General features: G+C 45.0%; 1 protein-coding gene across 4 annotated transcripts in view; it reads left to right on the top strand.

The window, feature by feature from the left end:
• Positions 1-19,501, top strand: part of LOC119187234 (RYamide receptor) — a 452,287-nt gene that overhangs the window by 259,817 nt on the left and 172,969 nt on the right. The gene's annotated exons all lie outside the window — the stretch shown is intronic.

The raw sequence follows: 19,501 nt of genomic DNA, 5'->3' as shown, positions 1-19,501 counted from the left end.
CTGCTTGTCTACTTATGTGCGTGGTAGGCTTCAGCGTTAAGACCTTATCAGTTCTCTCTTATTTTGATTGTACTGATTGGCTGAGGCTCAACGCCCAATACACTGAGCTGTCTTATCTTTATTGATAAGGTTTTAATTAAAAGGTAAATATTTCGCGCCCAAATACTGTGGCCATGATCAGTATCTAGCTATTACAAGTAATGCTGATTAGCAGGATACTAATTGTGATCATACTAGTAAGGGCTAATAAGCATGATTTTACTTAGCCTGCTCATAAATAACATCGCGTTAATTAGCATGGTTTAGTTAGCTCATCAACTAGCATGCTTTAGTTAGCCCGGTTCTTGCTTTACATAGCTCCTTTAGCACTGCCTTTTTAGGATGTGGCTTAATAATCTTGTCTTTACCATGAATTGGCGTAATTAACTTGGTCATAGCATGTCCCGGACTAAATAGCGAAGTATACCGTACAGCCGAAAAAATTACTGCTTATATCCACAGAGTTAGTGATGATGAGTGGGACAAAGCTCCGGAATGTTTATCGTCAGTGATAATGAGAGGGGCGAAGCTTTGGAGTGTTTATCCATATAAACTGTGAATCGTCTGTCTGTCTGGCCGTGTGTCCATCCATCCGTCCATCCACACCTGCTGGGTGAGTCATTAAATAGGCGGTCACGTCACACGAGCTAGGAAGGACAGACCCACGGCTTTAGGAGCTTCGCCACTGATAGGTAATTATCCAGCCGAACGTGCTCGGGTGCTAGCGCGTTTACAATAAAGACGGTGCGGACTGGCCGAGCAGCGCAGTGGAATGTACAGGCTGACCATGAAGATCAACAAGTGGCCTCAGGCTTAACTGTGGTCGCGATGTTGTAAGATGATCGGCCGGTACTGATCTCAGGGGTCACCATGCTAATTATTTTAAAACAGACTTAGTAAAGGCAATAAAAGCTTCAAAATCAACTAAAACACCCCGTGCCTCTGAGACTATCATCACAAATGTCTCTGACCCTTTTATTGCATAGGTGCACTTCTGCACTCTGTGGAACGACTAACAAATGAAAGAAGATACCTGTGGTTTGAAAACACCGCCCAACTTAGTCGACTGTCCTTGACGCGATGACTGGTTTCATCATAACCAATGAAACGCAGCACGCTGAGGGGTGGATTCGACTTTTTTCCACTGTTGGCACGCTTTTAAGGGGGTGTCGCCAGAGCTCGGGAAAATGCCGAGTTTCGCGAAACTCGGCCGATCCTGCATAGCGCCCCTTGCAAAGAAATGGCGTCCACATGCACAACGTGTGCGCCGCGGTGCATCAGTGATTACGATTCACGGCTCCTTACCCGAAGGTCATGGGTGAGATTCTGACCGCAGCGGTCAATTTCAGTGGCGGAGTATTGTGCGATATCAGTGCACCTTAAAAACACCAGATGCTCAGAATTTCTGGAGCCCTCCACAATGCCGCCTCTCACAATCATATCCCGGTTTCTTGACGTGAAACACAAAATATTATAATATGCGTGCAATAAACTGGTACTCAATGTGCACCTCTTCAAAGCGCCTTCATTTGAGGATACTGACGGCAAGGTGTGCCCTTCCCAGCTATAAGGTAACCAACGCCTGTGCTTATCTATACAATACCACAAAGCGCTTCAGGAACGTGAGAGGCTGAGTTCTTTGCTTGAGACGCGAACCGACGAAGATGTTCCGCTCTCCTCTGGCGTGTCTTACGCTGCACCGAAGCACCTACTTTCACGCAATATGCCAGCGCAACCGTGACATTACTAGGTGCCACCACACTCAAAGAAGTAGGCAGGCAAAAAACGCTGTTTGTGCATGTCGGAGCTCTCCTTCGCTGGCGATGAAGAGCAACGTGCTGACGCGGAAGGCTAATCACGTAACTGCGCAGTCATTTAATCGAATGATCACGCATGCATAAGCAATTCATCGACCGTAGAGTTTCCTACAACATCGGAGTGAAGGGCTCTGTTGCGCAGAGACTACTGATGTGCTCCCAATCAGCGCTTCTTAGTGTCATGATCCATTACTTCTAGAAGTGTGCGAAAAGTGCACTTAAGAACCAAATCGAATTGAGTACTAATTGAATATTAATCGAATATTTTTAGAACAGTAACACAACCATTTTGAATGTAACCATTTTTAAAATATGTTTGAAAGTAAAATACCTGGAAACACTACGCCGACCAATTCAGAAACAACCCAGGAATTCCACGACGTACTATTTGAAACAAATGTTCACAAGCTGTATCAGATGACCATTACCATTGCTTTTACTCGACAAAAAATACCACAAATATGTCAACTGAAGGAAGCTTGTACACAAGCAGCAACTGGACGTAGCCTCAAAAATATCTCGTAACTGTAGCATGAAATACAGAGGTGAGTACAGTATTACAACGTGGTCAAGAAATTTTAAATAATAATTGAACGATATTTATGAGTCAACATCATCATGGATGTCATGATGAAGATAGGAAATTGGGAAAGGTTAAAACTCGACTGCTTCCAAAGCGACTCTTGAGTTTTAACCCTTTCTCATCCACTATCTCCAGATTTAACCGAAAATTCTTTCATCTTGCAATGTGGTACATGTATGCGTTGATAGTCTCGTAAAATTTCGGGCTGCATGCACATAAATATCATTCTGCTAATAAAACAAGAAACCTTACTATTTTCGGTTCGAACGTATCCTTTCTTTGACGTTTTCATCAGTGCTTAGATTTCAAAGGCTATTAAAAAATTACTGACTTTTTTTTCGGCTTTGCACTCTATACGATTAATAAAATTATGTAGAGTTTTGCGTCCCGAAACCACGCTATGTTTATGAGAGACGCCGTAGTCGGGGGCCCTGGAAGCTTCGCGCATCTGATGCTCTTTAAGGTGCACTGATATTGCACAGTGCACGTACATCTACCATTTCGCCTTCATCTAAACGCGACCGCCCGATTCGATTCGGACACCGAGTCCAACAGAACACTATTTGATTTGTTTTGTTTTTGTTTTTTGTATTCACACATCCCTAATTACTTTTATTTGCCACTCTCAGACGGCAACAACACCCCACCAACCAGGGGCATTGGGAGAAGTGCGAGAGATGAAAGGCGCGTCTGTGAAGCATCCTGCATGTGTGATGGTAGCGCTGTGGGTGGAGCACCCGGCAGCGGCGGTGGCATAAACATGTGCGCCCCCACTGAAGCTGTGATGAATATTTTAAAACTAGGTATTCTATTAGATCCCTCTCATTACATTAAAGTGGTTTTTGTAACTTACATTTCTGAAAAGCAAAACGCCTGCAACTTCTTGTGAGACCAATGTGACTTCACAGCTGCAGTTTCAACAACAAAGCTGTTTCATCTCGGGGTTAGGCCAACAGAGTGAAATAAAAAATATCATCATGACTAGCCTGTACCTTTTAGAACGTTGCTCGGCTGATGCGTCCTATCTTCGCTTTTTATTTATTTTTCAAAAATCACGACAATCATCGCCGAAATTATTCACCATATTAAAAATTAAGCCATTAGTGTTTATGATTCAGTAATTTGACATTAATTACATTTATGTGAACCTAGAACTGGCTAAGTAAGACTATTGTCATTCAATACTGCTTATGGTCACGAAACTTCACCTTCACGCAATGGGCGCTCCTCAAAGCTGCCGCAATGCGCCGCCACTGAAAGGGGGAGTAGCGCTATACATATGAAAGTGGGCCCTACAGATGCTGGATAGGAGCAATTTAAATTTTAAATCGATATGCACTCGTATACGCGCGAAACACATTCATGTCTTGCGCAATGTTGCTGACTGCGATTTCAAATTCAATGGCCTAAGTGTTGCTCGGAATTGATAAAACGCAGGCGAAAAGTTCACATCTGGCGTGGCCTCTCAGTTTCATTTTCTGGGTCATTAGACGAAGTATATGTACAAAAGCAGCCCTTTCAGCCACTATTTATTGATATTTTGTTAAAATACTTTTCAGTTTTACCAGACAGTTGAACACCCATGATGGGCAAACTATCGGCTTTTGGCGCAGTCAACAGATCATGGTATCTCACTGGTGAATGTGGATGCAACAGCCCCGGTGTTTGCCCCTTTTTACAAGTGGCACCACAAGGGCCACTGCTGCGAAGCAGGGCCCTTAATTTTAGAAAAATAAAAAAAAGTGCGCCTATTAAAGTGTCAAGACCAAAGCGTTCACCAGGCGACAACCCGTCGCATTGCACTCGGTGTAAAGAAGAAATAAAAAAAAATTCCCATACTTTCGCTCGGTTAAAGGCCTTAGATGATGAAAATATATCTGTATCTGGAGTCTGCCAGTTCACAATGCTTCGTAAACATATAGTCATTATGGAGGTTGAAATTTAGAAATTTTGTGTCTTGTAGGCTCAAACCAGGCTCAAACTAGCGCAAGATTGACGTTTTGAGCGACTGCTCTTTTCACCCAAGTAGTCATTTTAAGAATGACGACGCACTCGGACACTCATTTACGCATATTGTGTCTTAAAAGTAGTTACATTAAAGTACAGTGATCGTGGCCAAGTTTATAAAGTCAAAACATTGAGGCACTTCCGCACACAACGACAGCGAAAGCAGCTTTCGCATCGCCTCTGAAGCACGCCTCTGCCAGCGGCTGCTGGCTTAATATGAAACAGAGGCGGTAGTTTGCTTACCATAGAAGCATTGAATGACCCTGATATGGCCATGCTAAATAAAACTGCATGTTAGCTTCTTGCATATTCTTAAGGTCATGGTAATGAGGACATTGCTAGTTATGAAATTGATAACTGAGACCTTGTTTGTTAAGGCCACGCTAAGAATTGCTCTCACCAGAAGACCTTTCTATAGCTTGAATCTTCATAATTAAGATCATGCTAAATAGGACTTCTTAAGTGCGAAGCATTTCTTAGTGAACTTCGGCGACATTGATCATATCTATCTATCTATCTATCTATCTATCTATCTATCTATCTATCTATCTATCTATCTATCTATCTATCTATCTATCTATCTATCTATCTATCTATCTATCTATCTATCTATCTATCTATCTATCTATCTATCTATCTAGCCGCCTACGACTTTTCGCTCTCCTGGCCGTTTGGATAATGGTATCAATACCGAAATCGGTTTGGCATAGCATGACTGCATGACGAGCGTAAGTGTCTAGTCATAACAAGAAAATCTTGACGTGTATGTCATGAATGTCATGATTTACATTTCATGATCTTGTTGCTCTTGCGGCGGTTTTCGTTCCCTGGGCATGCTGCAAAACAGGTATGGTATGACATGACTGCAAGGCAAACACAAGTGACCGACACTAACGCGGAAGTCATGACATGCGTATCATGTAAAAACCATGACTACATGCTGCCCTCATATGCGCCTGCGGTCGTTTCCCTAGCTTCCCATATACCAACTTCGGTATTACGGGACGTGAATGGATGACGAAGGTATGTGACTGGTGCAGACATGATAATCATGAGATGCGTGTTATATAAGAACATAACTACATGCCGCGCTCATGATGCGCTCGCGGTCGTTTCTCTAGCTTCGCATATACCAAATTTGGTATTAGGTGACGTGAAGGAATGACAAAGGTATGTGCCTGGTGCAAACAAGATAATCATGACATGCTTATGATGTAACAACATGACTACATGCCACGCTCATGATGCGCTCGCGGTCGTTTCGCTACCTTCCCATGAACAAAATTTAGTAATATGTGGCGCGAACGGACGACAAAGATAAATTACATGTCCAAACACGATAATCATGACATGCGTGTCATGAAACAACATGGCTAAATGCCACACTTTTGATGCGCTCGCAGCTGTTTCACTAGCTTCATGCGCATATACGAAAATTGGTATTACCGAACATGAATGGATGACGAAGGTATGTGACTGGTGCAAATTTGATAATCATGACATGCTTGTCGTGTAAGGAATATGACAACCTAACACGCTCATGAAGGACTCGCGGCCGTTTCGCTATAGCTTCATATATACCTAATCTGGTATTACGTGAAGATAATGAACGACGAAGGTGAGTGACATGTCCAAACATAATAACCATGGCATGCGTGTCATGTAGAACATGACAACATGCCAGGCTCATAGCGCACTCGTGGTCGTTTCGCTAGATCCACATATACCCCATTTGGTATCACGTGACGTGAATAGACGACGAAGGTAAACGACACATCCAAACAAGATAATAATGATATGTGTGTCATGTAAAACATGACTACGTTCTACGCTTATAGTACCCTCGTGGACGTTTTAATAACTACACATATACCAAATTTAAAATCACGTACCAGTAATAGACAACGAAAGTAAAGGACACGTTCAAACATGATAATCATGACATGGAAATCATGTGCGGCATATTATACGTCCGCCTCGTAACGTTTTGCTGATTCTGAAGTTACACATCAGTCTTCCTCATTTGTGCTTCGCATATCATCGATTACCACTGTACGTGAGCTCTGCCTTTTTTAACTAGGACGTAGCCGATGTTTTCGCAATTAGAGCCAAGTTAAGCAATGGTAAACAATTACCAATTTCACTTGATGTCACTATAACAATACTCTGATAAGCAACATTGTTCTACGTTTCACATAGACAAGACTAGCAAAGCTTGATGATTTTATTTGTGGGGTTTAACGTCCCAGAACCACCATTTGGTTATGAGAGACGCCGTAGTGGAGGGCTCCGGAAATTTAAACCCCCTGGGATTCTTTCACGTGCACCCAAATCTGAAGCCTAGCAAAGCTTAGCCGTACATTTTAAGAAAACACAGTGTTTCTTTTTTTGTTCTCAGCCTATGCGGCACACGGCTCATTACATGTCCTCCGTAAAGAAATAGAAATTTGCGTTTGCTAAGGTACCACAGATTTTAAGAAAGCAGAAAACCTGTGGACACGAAGACGAACAACCGTTATGAGTCCCACTGCTCGTTACATACGATCATCCAATGGCTAAACAGCCTATAAACGTTTTGGGGGTCTCTTACGAACATCTATTTCGTAGCATCCGGCTAGTCAACAATAATTACATCGTGTTGCACCATGGACGCAACCCGAGAGCTGTGCACGTGTGCTATCGAGAGCGAGGGTGTCAGTGTTGTCGTGAAATGCGACGAGCCCTGGGCATTTCTGAAAACAATATTTCTGGTATAAATTGCACTTTTCTTCAAGAGTCTCGACGTTTCTTTGGAAGCTTATGGGGAGCACAGGCTCAAGTTTCGCAGCGACGTTCACCGCCTTGTCGGAAAGAGGGCAAACTCCGGTCGCTCTGACGGGCCGCGCTTGCTCGGTTTCCCCATTGCGCGCACGGAAAACGTGTTTCTTGGAGCGCTGGTCTTGCATTTCGCACACTATGGGCAGCACTCCTTCGTCATTCTGGAAAACAGGCACGCCCTACTGCTGCATTGTTAGCTGCTATAAAAGTTAAAACATGACGAAGAACTGAAAACTGTCCGTCGAGTTCTACCATATCCAGTGCAAGCAGTGCGAGAAGCAAATGCGTCAAGAGTGGATTATGGCAGTTCACCGATACTCCGCGGTTTCGTTGCTTTGAAAGTTTTTCGATTGATTGGTTGATTGACTGATTGATGATTGATTGATTGATTGATATGTGAGGTTTACCGTTCCAAAACCAGCATATGATTATAGGAGACGCCGTAGTGCAGGGCTCCAGAAATTTAGACCACCTGGGGTTCTTTAACCTGTGCCCAAATCTTGAAGAAATTTTTGTCGTGCGCAGTACCACAAACTATTAATTACCTGAAAGAAACGCGATGGGTGGACTCATATTGAAAGAAAGCGTGCTTGTAAACTGAAACTACAGCAAATAGACAACCCCTGTACATTTCGCGATTGGGCTCCGGCTTTCCGAGACAACCATTGGTAGTGCAAAAGCGGTGGAGCTTGTCAGCCTAGTACACCTAAATTATCGTACTGTGAGCCCTGCAAGTGTTTTATCCAACTGATAGCTGTGGACTTCTCGCCACCATTCAGTATAAACAGATTTTTGCTGTGAGTTCACGCTGAGCGTATATACGGACAGGTCTTGCAAGCAACCACCACCGATAAGTTAGCATGATGTGGTGTTGTGATGCTAGTATCGAAGTAATGAGTTCGATTCCCGCATATGCCAGGTGCATTTTCCCGGGAGCGAAACGCAGTAAGAGTGCGCTCAGATTTTGGTGCAAGAATGATAGGCAGGGCGTGTTGGTGTTGCACGCTCAATGTAAACAGAAGTGACGCTCGGTGTGTGTAAACCCTCTGTTTGTCGTCGTCGCACCGTATACACTTTAAATAGATTTAGATGAACGTTAAAAAAAAAAAGAAAATCTCAGGTGGCCAGAATCAATCTGCAGTCTGAATCCACGGCCTGCCTCCTAATGATATGATTATTTTGCCACGTAAAATATTATGCCCTAGCATGCGCCCTAGCAACGGGTGATAAACAGCTGCCGCTATGAAAAAGATTTCAAAGAGAGCCAAGGAAGATGTAAAATTTTTTTCGATGGTTTCATGAAATTTGACGCGGTTATCAGGGGCAAATCTCAGAGTAACTAAAAACATGCTCGATCCTAGTGGGTATTGTGTGATATGAAGGTGACCAAGCGAGCTGTGAAAATAACTTAATTGACATTCAAATCAGTGAACAGGCTGCGTGATCAGGCGTGAATATTATCCTAAATGAAACATGCGCAGCAAAAAACATGCATGGTCGAAATCGACATAAAATACTTTTTTGTGCACATCATTATACTTTCGAAACGGCTACAAAAAAAAATTGCAGCATATCCACGGAGTGACTGATGGGGAGTGGGGCGAAGCATTCGTCCGTCCATTCGTTCTTGCTTCCGTCCGTTCCTGTGTACGTCTGTGTAACCGTCCATGCGTCCATCCACCCGTCCGTGCGTGCGTCTGTTCGTGCGTCCGTCCCTGCGTTCGTCCATGCATCCGCGCCTGCGTCCGTTCATGCGTCCATCCATGCATCTGTCTGTGTGTCCGTTCGTCCATCTATTCAGCACTCCAAGTACCACCATCTCGCATCTTTTCATCATATATTCTCCATATAGAAGCACCGCCATCCAGCGGACATTTCAAAGACTAAACGGGAGGTGGCACATGCACACTTTCTTACGGCTTGCGCTTCGGGTTTACTTCCCACCTTTAACCACCTCGAGTTCATGGTATATACTAGTTCACTGTATTCATGGCTATGCGGCCCAACGCTCGCTAAACATTTCGAAAACCAAGGAGGTTCCACCCAGCGAGTATAACGTAGCAACCCTTTCTTGTCAGATCGTGCTCAATGTACATGCCAATAGCTGCTAATGGGGATCGCAGCGTGCGCGTTACCTAAAGGCCGAATGCTCCTGTCTCTCATTCCCCCTTAGCAGCCATTAACATGTGCGTTGAGCACTATCTTTTATTGTTCAACAACGCACAGAAAAAATCTCTCACCGGAACCACCTTGGAGGTCAAAATCGTAAGGACCGCTATTTCGGGTATGTGCCACTGGTGGTTACGTACTACGAGGGACGCACAAGCCACGCCATAAGGAGCTTCGCCCCTAAAATCAAGTGTCATTGAACTTTCGATACTACCTTGTTAATACCGATGAAAACCTCGGCAAAAGTGAAACTCTTATGAAACTGAACACACCGCACTGATGTGGTGCCAGGGACTGAACAGGGCAGACGTAAGTTTAGTCTCTTCCCGCTGACATCCTAATAAATTGAAAGCCTAGTGACAAACTTCACATTCAATCAATAGAAATCTGAACGCTATATACAAATGAACGCCAAAACGTGGTGGTAGTTTGCTGACAGCTCTGAGAAGACATGACTGCTGCAGCAAATGCACGCTTTTTGGTAACATACATATAGAATTCGCGTCACTTTTAATGTCATAGAAAAGCAGCTGTTCACGATTGACATTCACATAGCACTCGTTAAAAGACATCGTGTTTGACTTGCTTGGTCCCGCGAAGGTTGCCAGTGAATCGCTCTCGGTTCTGATAAGATTATCACCGTGAAAACGTTTTTATAATCTTTTTAAACCTTTGGAGCAAGTCACAGGTGACGTTGCACGTGGAGGGCGACCAGATAACAGCGCGTGCAGAGTGCGTGACCGTGCTGAGATAGCGCAGGCGGAAGGTGGGAGCAGGGTACCGAGCGACCGGCTTTTGCTAGAAAGGAGGCGAAACACGTGCGGCGCAGCGCCCCCTTGCCGAGGTTGGGAGGCCCATTGCAGCGGCTGACATGAGAAACACAGTATCAAAATGCATTCCCCGCGGAAATACATGAGAATGATAAAGCAACGTAGCAGTCATCACTTGTGCAGCCATTAGCAGCACATACGTCATCGCACAGCTACCACTACCGTCACTGTCCTGTACCCTTTTAAGCGGCTGCACACGTTCCCTATAGTATTGTGAATGAATGAAAGAAGGGCGAGATTAAGGGCTAGTTTACTTTGTTAGAAACAAATATTATTGAGAACTGAAAGACAGTTACGCCAAGGAAAGTACAGAGGATATTATTATATGTAATTGTGATGTAAATGTCAAGAAAAACAGTGGTTAAGAAAATAACAACGTGGGTAGGGACCGAACCTGCGACCTTCAATTAAAGCGTCTACTGCTCTACCAACTGAGCCATCATGGCGGCTAAGGACCATCCACTTTATTGGGTATAGATGAGAATTAAAGGGGGAAAGTCAGTCAGCGCCACCTGTGTCAATTGCAGCGAGCGTGGGACCCTCATTTTGTTGAATAATAGAGTCGCGTAGCACGTAATTCAATTACGAGCTGGCAGCTCACTAATAATCCTTCGCATACCACCTGAAGCCACTAAGCCTGCCAGAACGAAACCGTCATTGTGAAAGGCATAATTATCTCGCAGTTCTCAATACTACAGTACTGTGGTCCTATGCAAGAACTATGTTAGAGCATTCATGCCAAATGGTATTCCACATAGTATTATAAATAACAACAATTTCTTTGTGTACAGCCAGCACTTTTAGCATCTATCTATCTATCTATCTATCTATCTATCTATCTATCTATCTATCTATCTATCTATCTATCTATCTATCTATCTATCTATCTATCTATCTATCTATCTATCTATCTATCTAGTCGCCTGCGTCGGGACGCTCTCGTGATACCCTCCCTCCCTAACTTGGCGCAAACCAAACTTAGTATGGAAGGGTATGGTGGTTTGATGAATACGACTCGCTGGTCAGTTGACATGAATAATCTGACAATGCCGTAGCGTACGTCGTCATACCCTTTCCCTCGGGAAAAAAATCGTCGGGAAAACAATCGCGTTAATACGACTTATAAAGCGTCTTAAAACAGCGAAAAGGACAACCAGTCGTCGCACAATGCGAATAGCGTAACGAGTGAGCCCTCCAATGCTCCAACCTATTACAAAAGCTTGTTATGGTTCCCCTATTAACCAAATTGCATACCCACTTCAGCCATAATTCCTCATCATCGTCAACCAATGCATGAACAATTGGCACGAAATTCCTTGCAAGTGTTTAGCCACTACCACGCTTCTCCGAAGAATGACGAATAATAGAATAGCGATTGCCAGCCTACTACCCAGAAGTTTATTATTAATGCCCTAATAGCTATCAATCAAGTGTGATTGCAATAGTTACCCAATGAGTGTTTAGAAAAGGCTCTGGAAGCCCCGCCGCGGTTGTCCAGTGACTAAGGTAATCGGCTACTGACCCGCAGGTTGCGAATCGAATCCCGTCTGAGGCGGCTGCATTTTCGATGGAGGTGAAAATGCTGTAGATCCGCGGGCTGAGATTTGGGTGCACGTTAAAGAACCCCAGGTCATCGAAATTTCCGGAGTCCTCCACTACGGCGTCTCTCATAATTATATGGTGGTTTTGGGACGTTAAACCCTACAAATCAATCAAAAGGCTTTGAAAGGCCGCTCTACTAGCTTTCGCTGTGACTGTGCTGCACCTTCCGCGCAGGCCTGGCTTTTTTTTAGGGGCGAAGCTCCTCAAAGCGGCACCCGTTCGTCCCTCGTAGTACGTAACATGTATTGCGCTTTGACCTCCAAGGGGGTGCCGGTGGGAGATTTCTCCTGTGCGTTGTTGAACAATAAAAAAATCACAGCGTTCGCGTTAAATAAAAGCCAAATTTTTCTGTCTCTCATTCCCCATTAACAGCCATTGGCATGTACATTGGGCAGTATCTGACAAGAAAATGTTGCTACGTTATACTTGCTGGACGTAACCTCCTTTGTTTCAGAAAGGTTTAGCGAGCGTTGGGCCGCAGTGCCATGAATACAGTGAACTAGTATATACCATGAACTCGAGGTGCTTAAAGGTGGGAAGTAGACACGAAGCGCCAGCCGTAAGAAAGTGTGCGTGTGCCACCTCTAGTTTAGTCCTTGGAATGTCTGCTGGATGGCGGTGCTTCTATATGCGGAATATATAATGAAAAGATGCGAGATTGTTGTACTTGAAGTGTTGACTAGATGGACGAATGGACACACAGAAAGATGCATGGACGGACGCACGGATGGCTGCACGAACGGATGGACGCATGGGCGGACGCAGGGTGGATGCATGGACGAGCGCATGGACGGACGCATGGATGGACGTGCGGACGCACGTACAGACGCACGCACGGACGGGTGGATGGACGCATGGGTGGACGCATGAATGGACGCACGGACGGACGGAAACAAGAACGAATACACGGACGGATGCTTCGCCCCACTCTCCATCATCCACCCCGTGGATATGCTGCCATTTTTTTTAGATGCGGAGCATCTTATACCCGTGACACACGGACAAAAGTAAAGTACTTTGAAGTAAACCCCTTTTGTCGCCTAAGGGGACCATTTGCAAAAAGGAGTGGCGCTGATGACACACGGCACCGGACTACTGCTTTAGGCGGTGCCTAGGAAGAACGCTGCAGAAAAAATGGCGCTGTTTGTGGAAGCTGCAAGATTGGAAATATTAAAAAGAATCTGCGCATGTACATCACATTCAGCGACGCCGGAGCATAAACCCGTTTTTTTTTATTGTCTGGTGGCTTATAATGCGCATACCTGTAATTTTCTTTCGCTTTTTTTTTGCATTTTTAGCAGCAACTTAAGTTCGTCTGGCAACTATGAACAGTCGGTGTTTTGCTGTTTTTGTTTTTTGTCGTGCTTTTTACATGGCTGCGTCCAGCTGGGTCAGTGACGGCGTGCCGCGTTTTGTCGTGGTCCTGCGATGTCTCAGCGCAGAGACAGAGATAAAGTAACAGTTGAGGTGGGCCTGACTCTTGTCGCCCGCACAGCAACTGCCGCTGCCAACCCTAACATGATCGCGCTAGTGACGTAATGCAGGCGTTTGAGAGTATGGACAGACTATAGGCCTTCACTTTTCAACAAATCGCACTGCTGCTGAAAATGAAAACATTTTCTCAGCGCAAAAAAATACTGACAGGGCACCGCAGTGTTGCGACACGTTTTCTTCTATTGACAAATTATACACGCTGAATGCGAGAGTACTCCCTTCCTGCCAGAAAAGTAGATGCGGGATCTGCTTTTGAGAAAAGAATCTTGGCCGGAAAGGAGTTACTCCTTTGTCGTGTGTCACTGCGCCCGAACGCCTTTCGGAAAGATGTCCCCTTGTCTAAAGGACTTCAGGGTGCCCGTGTGTCAGGGGCATTATACTCGCGCCTTGTAGTGCGCCGTCCGCACCGCTTCTCGAACATTCGACAGCTGACGCGCGCGCATGCGCCGTCGCGCCGTCGCCCACTCTTCCACCATCTGTGCATCCCTTCCTCCTCTACACACCGCGCGCGCTTCACTCCTCCACCATCTGTGCACCCTTCCTCCTCTACACACCGCGTTCGACATCTACAATTCTCCTGATTCTCCAGTGGACGCGCATGTGGCGTCGCGCTTCGAGAACATTCAACAGCTGACAGTGCATGCGCCGTCGTGCTGTATATATACTCAAGGTCGGCGCTCGCTCGCTCAGTTGCCGCTCGTCGGTTGGTTTGTACGGCGCGTCGACGTCCAAGGTCGCGGTGAAATGAATTCCAACGAATCCACAATGATCGACGTCCCTTCGACCAGCGCCGCCCTTTCGCATACGTGTGTACGTGTTCACTCATTTAACACCCCCTCCTACAACCACGTTAACCAATTTAGCCATCGACCCAAGTAAGTCGCAATTTAACACCCCATTTCACAACCACGTTAACCAATTTAGCCATCGACCCAAGTAAGTCGCACTTTAACACCCCGTTAACCAATTATATGGTCCGCATCCTCCTCAGTGTTCCCCCGAGGGAAGCTGCGGGCATTTTTTTTTTTTCTGTCTAGTTTCACGCGATGTAGTCACGGAGAACGGCGGCGGCGGTAGACAACTGCGCGTGATCCGAGTTGTGATCTCATAACAGCTTTCGCTGTAAAACAAGCTTTTGTAATGGGTTCGAGCATTGAACGAACCACTCGTTACGCTCTTCCCATTGTGCGATGACTGGTTGTTCTTTCGCTGTTCTAAGGCGCTTCATAAGTCGTAATAACACGATTGCTTTCCCAACATGAAGCCTGCCTAAGGCAAGTTTGCCAACAAGTTCCGAGCGCTGGCGTAGCCCATTGGTAGAATACTGCACTGGCACCCAGCGACCCGGGTTCGAGCCCCACTATGTCATTGGTACTAGCTTTTTTTTTTAAATCTAATTTCGCGTCATGTGGTTACGGACACCATGCCGGTGGACAACTGCGGCGCTGCGCGAGACCAGATTTTTGATCTCATAATAGCTTTCGCTGTAAAAGCGACATATATACTCCTATTGTAACAGGCGTGCCGCCACGTTAACGTCAGTTGTAGTTAACTGCCATCCGCTTAAGTTGATTTATGTAGCAGTGTTCAGGACTTCCATCCTCGCGAGCACCGGTTCTACATATCAGCTTACCGTGTCTGGTATTGCTAATGCCTATGTTGCTGTTGGCATCATCACGCAGCCTTTACGTAAACAACTGGTTATATGAAACATATGCGACTGTTCAACATATGTCTTTGCGTATAACAATGGTACGTATCTTTAGCGTTATTTCATAATGTTTTACTCGAAAAAAAGGTACAACACGTTTACTTTCCTTCCGCATGCTTTGCGTAATCTTGATTCTCAAGGCACGAAGGATCTATTTTTTTTTTGCGGGCATTTAGTGTAAGGAAAAAACCCTAACACTAAATAGGAAGTCATGAACTGTCTAATTGGACGTTTTGCAATCTGATCTATACAAATATTTCGTCCAACTTTGTTGCTTCAACTTTTTAATTGATATGGCTTAATTAACCAATTAGGCACACCTCAAGAAATTTTAATAGTAGCTCCATTTACTAGGTCTGGTTATGTTTGTTTGGTCGCGTCATCATACAGTGCACTGACATATTTTTGAACTGGCTCACGTTGGCTAAGGACCCTGCATGTACTCTAATTATGATGACACACAATTTGGAGAGGCTTAATAATTTGTAACAAGCCTAGACAAAGAGAGATGCGACGCGATATATAGGGGCGTGAAAAAAAAAAGTCACAGCTTCGTCAAAAGGGCGAAGCAGTGAATGCGATAGCAACAACTTGGAATGCAACGCTGAGAACGGCAAGCAGATCAAAACGTGCTGCGCGCTGCTCACGTACAAATGACGCACGAAAACAACAGACATGGTACGAGAGCGACTTAAAACGCTGTTTAAAACGCTGTTTAATTTATTTAAAGCGCTGTTTAAACAAAAACAAGGCACGAAACGTAATCACAGGTACAGATATGAGTGCAAACTAACAAGTGCCCCAGCTGTTACTTCGCTGTGTTTGAAAGGCGTACTCTTTTCGCAAACGGTGCCTGTCCAACGCAAAGTGATCTTTGTGCGCCCGTCGACTAAACGCAATCGTTCTGGTCAAAGTCGGAGGCGTGAGACGCTCCCCACCGAAGGATAAGCACGCGCGCACAAGCATCTACTTCTCCCCCCCCCCCCCCGTCCGCGGGCAAAATACGCGAGGGAGATAAGCCCTAGTCGACGCATCGTGAACCGGGCACCATTTTTTAAAGACGGTAGTCTTTCTTGGGGTCTTTCGACGCAAAAATTTTGGGCTGTCTGCCTGTCTGTCTGTACATTTTCCTGTTCATCCGCCCTTAACCGTATTGTAAACGGCACCAGGCGATACCCCTAACGGCCGACCCCAGCCGCAGTGCCCACCAATATTGCTCAAGATTCAGCATTCATACTTGTGCAATCGTCAATGAAAAAGCAAATATTGCGCATATCTGAGGTACCACAACAGCACATCAATATTCTGTATGTGCATCTTTTACTAGAAAAGGCATACAAAGTAATTCTAAGGACCGTGGCGTTCATCATGCTGCGCTGACCATGCAACACTTGCACGAATAGGCAAGTCTTTCCAACGCTTTGATAAGACGACACAGTGGTGGCACCTACCCGTTGCCTTGCGTTCTACACCTTATCACCTCCGATACGGGCGCGCTTCGTTTTATAGGATAACTGCCAGATAGCGCTTATGTCTCAAGTGTGACGGGACTCGATGCGCTCGTTCGCCCCATGTAGATACGGTGTCAATTTTTTTAAGACGATAGTATTTCTTGGGGTACTTCGACGCAAAAATTTCGGTCTGTCTATCTGTCCGTACATTTGTCTGCTTGCGCACCGTAACATACCACAAACAGCTTCGAACGACACCCCAAACGGCCAACCGCATCTGCAGCACCTACCAATATTGTTCAAGTTTAAGCGTTCATACTTGTGCGATTGTGAATTAAAAAGCAATTATTGTGCATATCCGAGGCACCATAACACCACGTCAATATTCTGTATGTATGTTCATACTAGCGAAGGCATACATAAGTAATTCTAAGAACGGTAGTATTTCTCTCGCTGTGCAAACAATACAACGCTATGCTCAAAAAGGTAAGTGTTTCCAACGCTTTGCTAAGACGACACGGTAGTGGCCCCTGCCCATCGCTTTGCGTTCTACACCTTATCGCCTCCGAGACAGGCGCGCACCCTTTGTTTCGTTTTCGAAGATAACTGCCAGATAGCGTTTGCGTCTAACTTGCCTCGATGCGCTCGTTCACCTTCGCTGCACAGATCGAGACACTAACGCAGCGCCTGCAGAATACCATTCACAGATTTTCTTACACAGAATATCAAATAAACGTTTTGTTCACTTTCTCCAGATGCAAGACTACCGTCTTTTGGAGACTTTTGCAGTGAAACATGCAGATACGGGGCCATTCTTTTTTTTCTTGAGTTTCCATATATATACATAAATACACATATGCGTTAAATGACGGCGGTGGCCGCGCCGACAAAAGACCAGCAGAGACTGCCCTTATAATTGATATTGCAATGAAAGAGACACTAACGGTATATAAAAAAGAAACAAGGTGAATAAGAAAAGTTGCAGGATGTTTGAGGACCTATTTGCACACTTTCACGCCACAAAAAGTCATGCTTCGAGCAAACACGGCGTTCGCGCGAAACTTCGTTTATCGCAAACGAATGAAGGAATAAAATAGCAAGGCCCATTTGCTACAGTCACGCCACGGGACAGAGATTAAAAGATCAATATTGAGGCTTCTTTGGCAAACATCACGCAAGGCTGGCCGGCTAAGTGACCCAACGCTGGGATTTCGCAATTTCAACACAGCATGTAAAACTACTAAGAACAACGCCCTAAATAAAGCTCGAGGACAACGTGCGACAGAAAAAAGTAAACTGTAGTTCAGCATTTGTTAATAATCAATTCGCAGGTCTCATCGCGCATAGTCAATGGAGCGTACTGTCCCGTGTAAGAAAAAAGGTAGTACGAGTTTCCACAAATCCGAGAAGCACCGGGCAGGTTTTCGCAACTAGATGGCGGGGTGATCTTAGCGAAAAGTCGATGTGGACGAGAAAAAAAAACAATACTGAGTCCCCGAAAGACGGAAGATAGTGAATGAGCGCAAAGCGTGATATTCGTGAGAGCTGCATTTGTCTTCGCCTGTTTTTGAAGTGCATGTGTGTGCTAGAAAGAAAAATGGAGTGGGCAGCGTTGCGTAAATTAGGGCACGCACTTTGCTCCAGGGATGCGAGGAGAGGCAGTGGTCAATTGATCGAACTGGTTGTTGTTTTTTTTTTTTGAGTGAATATTTAGCTTTTTTATTCAGACCTGTCGGGGTTCAAACTCTTCAGTTGGCGGTTTGGGAGGAGAGGCGCTGACTCACTGGAAGACATTTATTCAACCGGTTTTGTTTTCCAACCACGCGTCAGTGGCTTTTGTTAGCGCTGCGTACAACGTCTTTCACGGCGTGGCGCGCGACGAATACAAAGCGGCCAGAGTAACCCCGCTTTTTTTAAAAATTTTCATTCAGGTTTTCGTCTCATGAAAGATGGAACCAGTCTTGCGACCATTTATGAAACGTGCCAAGCTTTTCGGAGACCACTTTAGGGCTTGTTGCATCGAATGCCCCACATCTACATTTCATGAGGCGCCTTGCAATGGTGTTGAATGAAGTTCTGGCACAGAGGCAGGCACCAAACTCACAGGTGGATTCTACAATGCTTCTATTTTGTCTTTTTTTTACTTCATTTGGACAACTTCTCTGCAAAAGCGAACATGGTGATATGTTTTAGTTGAAACTAGCGACCTATACATCTCCGGCCATTTCACAACGACGAGGCCCTGCCGCGGTGGTCTAGTGGCTAAGGTACTCGGCTGCTGACCCGCAGGTCGCGGGATTGAATCCTGGCTCTTGAGCATAGCCGGTGTCAGCGCATAGTCCCAATTATCATAACGAATTTCTCTATGCGGTATCACTTTATAGATATAGTTAAATTGAACCAGAAATGATTGTGTAAGGCGTCCATACCGTATCTGTAGCCCTTAAAATAAACGGCTGAATGCACTAAGATTTTTCTTGAACGTCCTCTTAAAAAACGGTTGGCAGCTGAGTACTCTAATATTTACAACATCAACAGTGGCTTATGTATGTGCTACTATTAACCATTCTAACGTATAAACGTTTTGTGACTGCACAGTGCCTGTAACAGTTTTGTCTGGTTCAGCTCCCTCTCTACCACTCATTTCCTCTTCCTCCTCCTTGTCTAAAACAACAATTCTTACTTGATTGCTTTTCACAGACTTGAACAAGCGGCAGCAGGCTTATATCCCCTTGCGTATCACATGAGAGTGACTTACACAAACTTGTTATGCGCTTTTTCTATCTCCGTTTCCGTTGTAAACTTTCAGGATGGAGTGTAGAACGTAATAAATCACGTGGGCTCAAAATGGCTAGACACACAGGGGCCGACATTTCTGTGTTTATTTTGTGACAAGGAACTGCGTTTGTAGGGAACACCACTCGCAAGCATCATCACAAATGTGCAAACTGTGAGAAACACTTATGTGTACGTAGATAGAC

Source organism: Rhipicephalus microplus, chromosome X (genome assembly GCF_043290135.1).
Source record: "Rhipicephalus microplus isolate Deutch F79 chromosome X, USDA_Rmic, whole genome shotgun sequence".
Lineage (NCBI taxonomy): Eukaryota > Metazoa > Arthropoda > Arachnida > Ixodida > Ixodidae > Rhipicephalus > Rhipicephalus microplus.
This window is presented reverse-complemented; position numbering and strand designations above follow the sequence as displayed.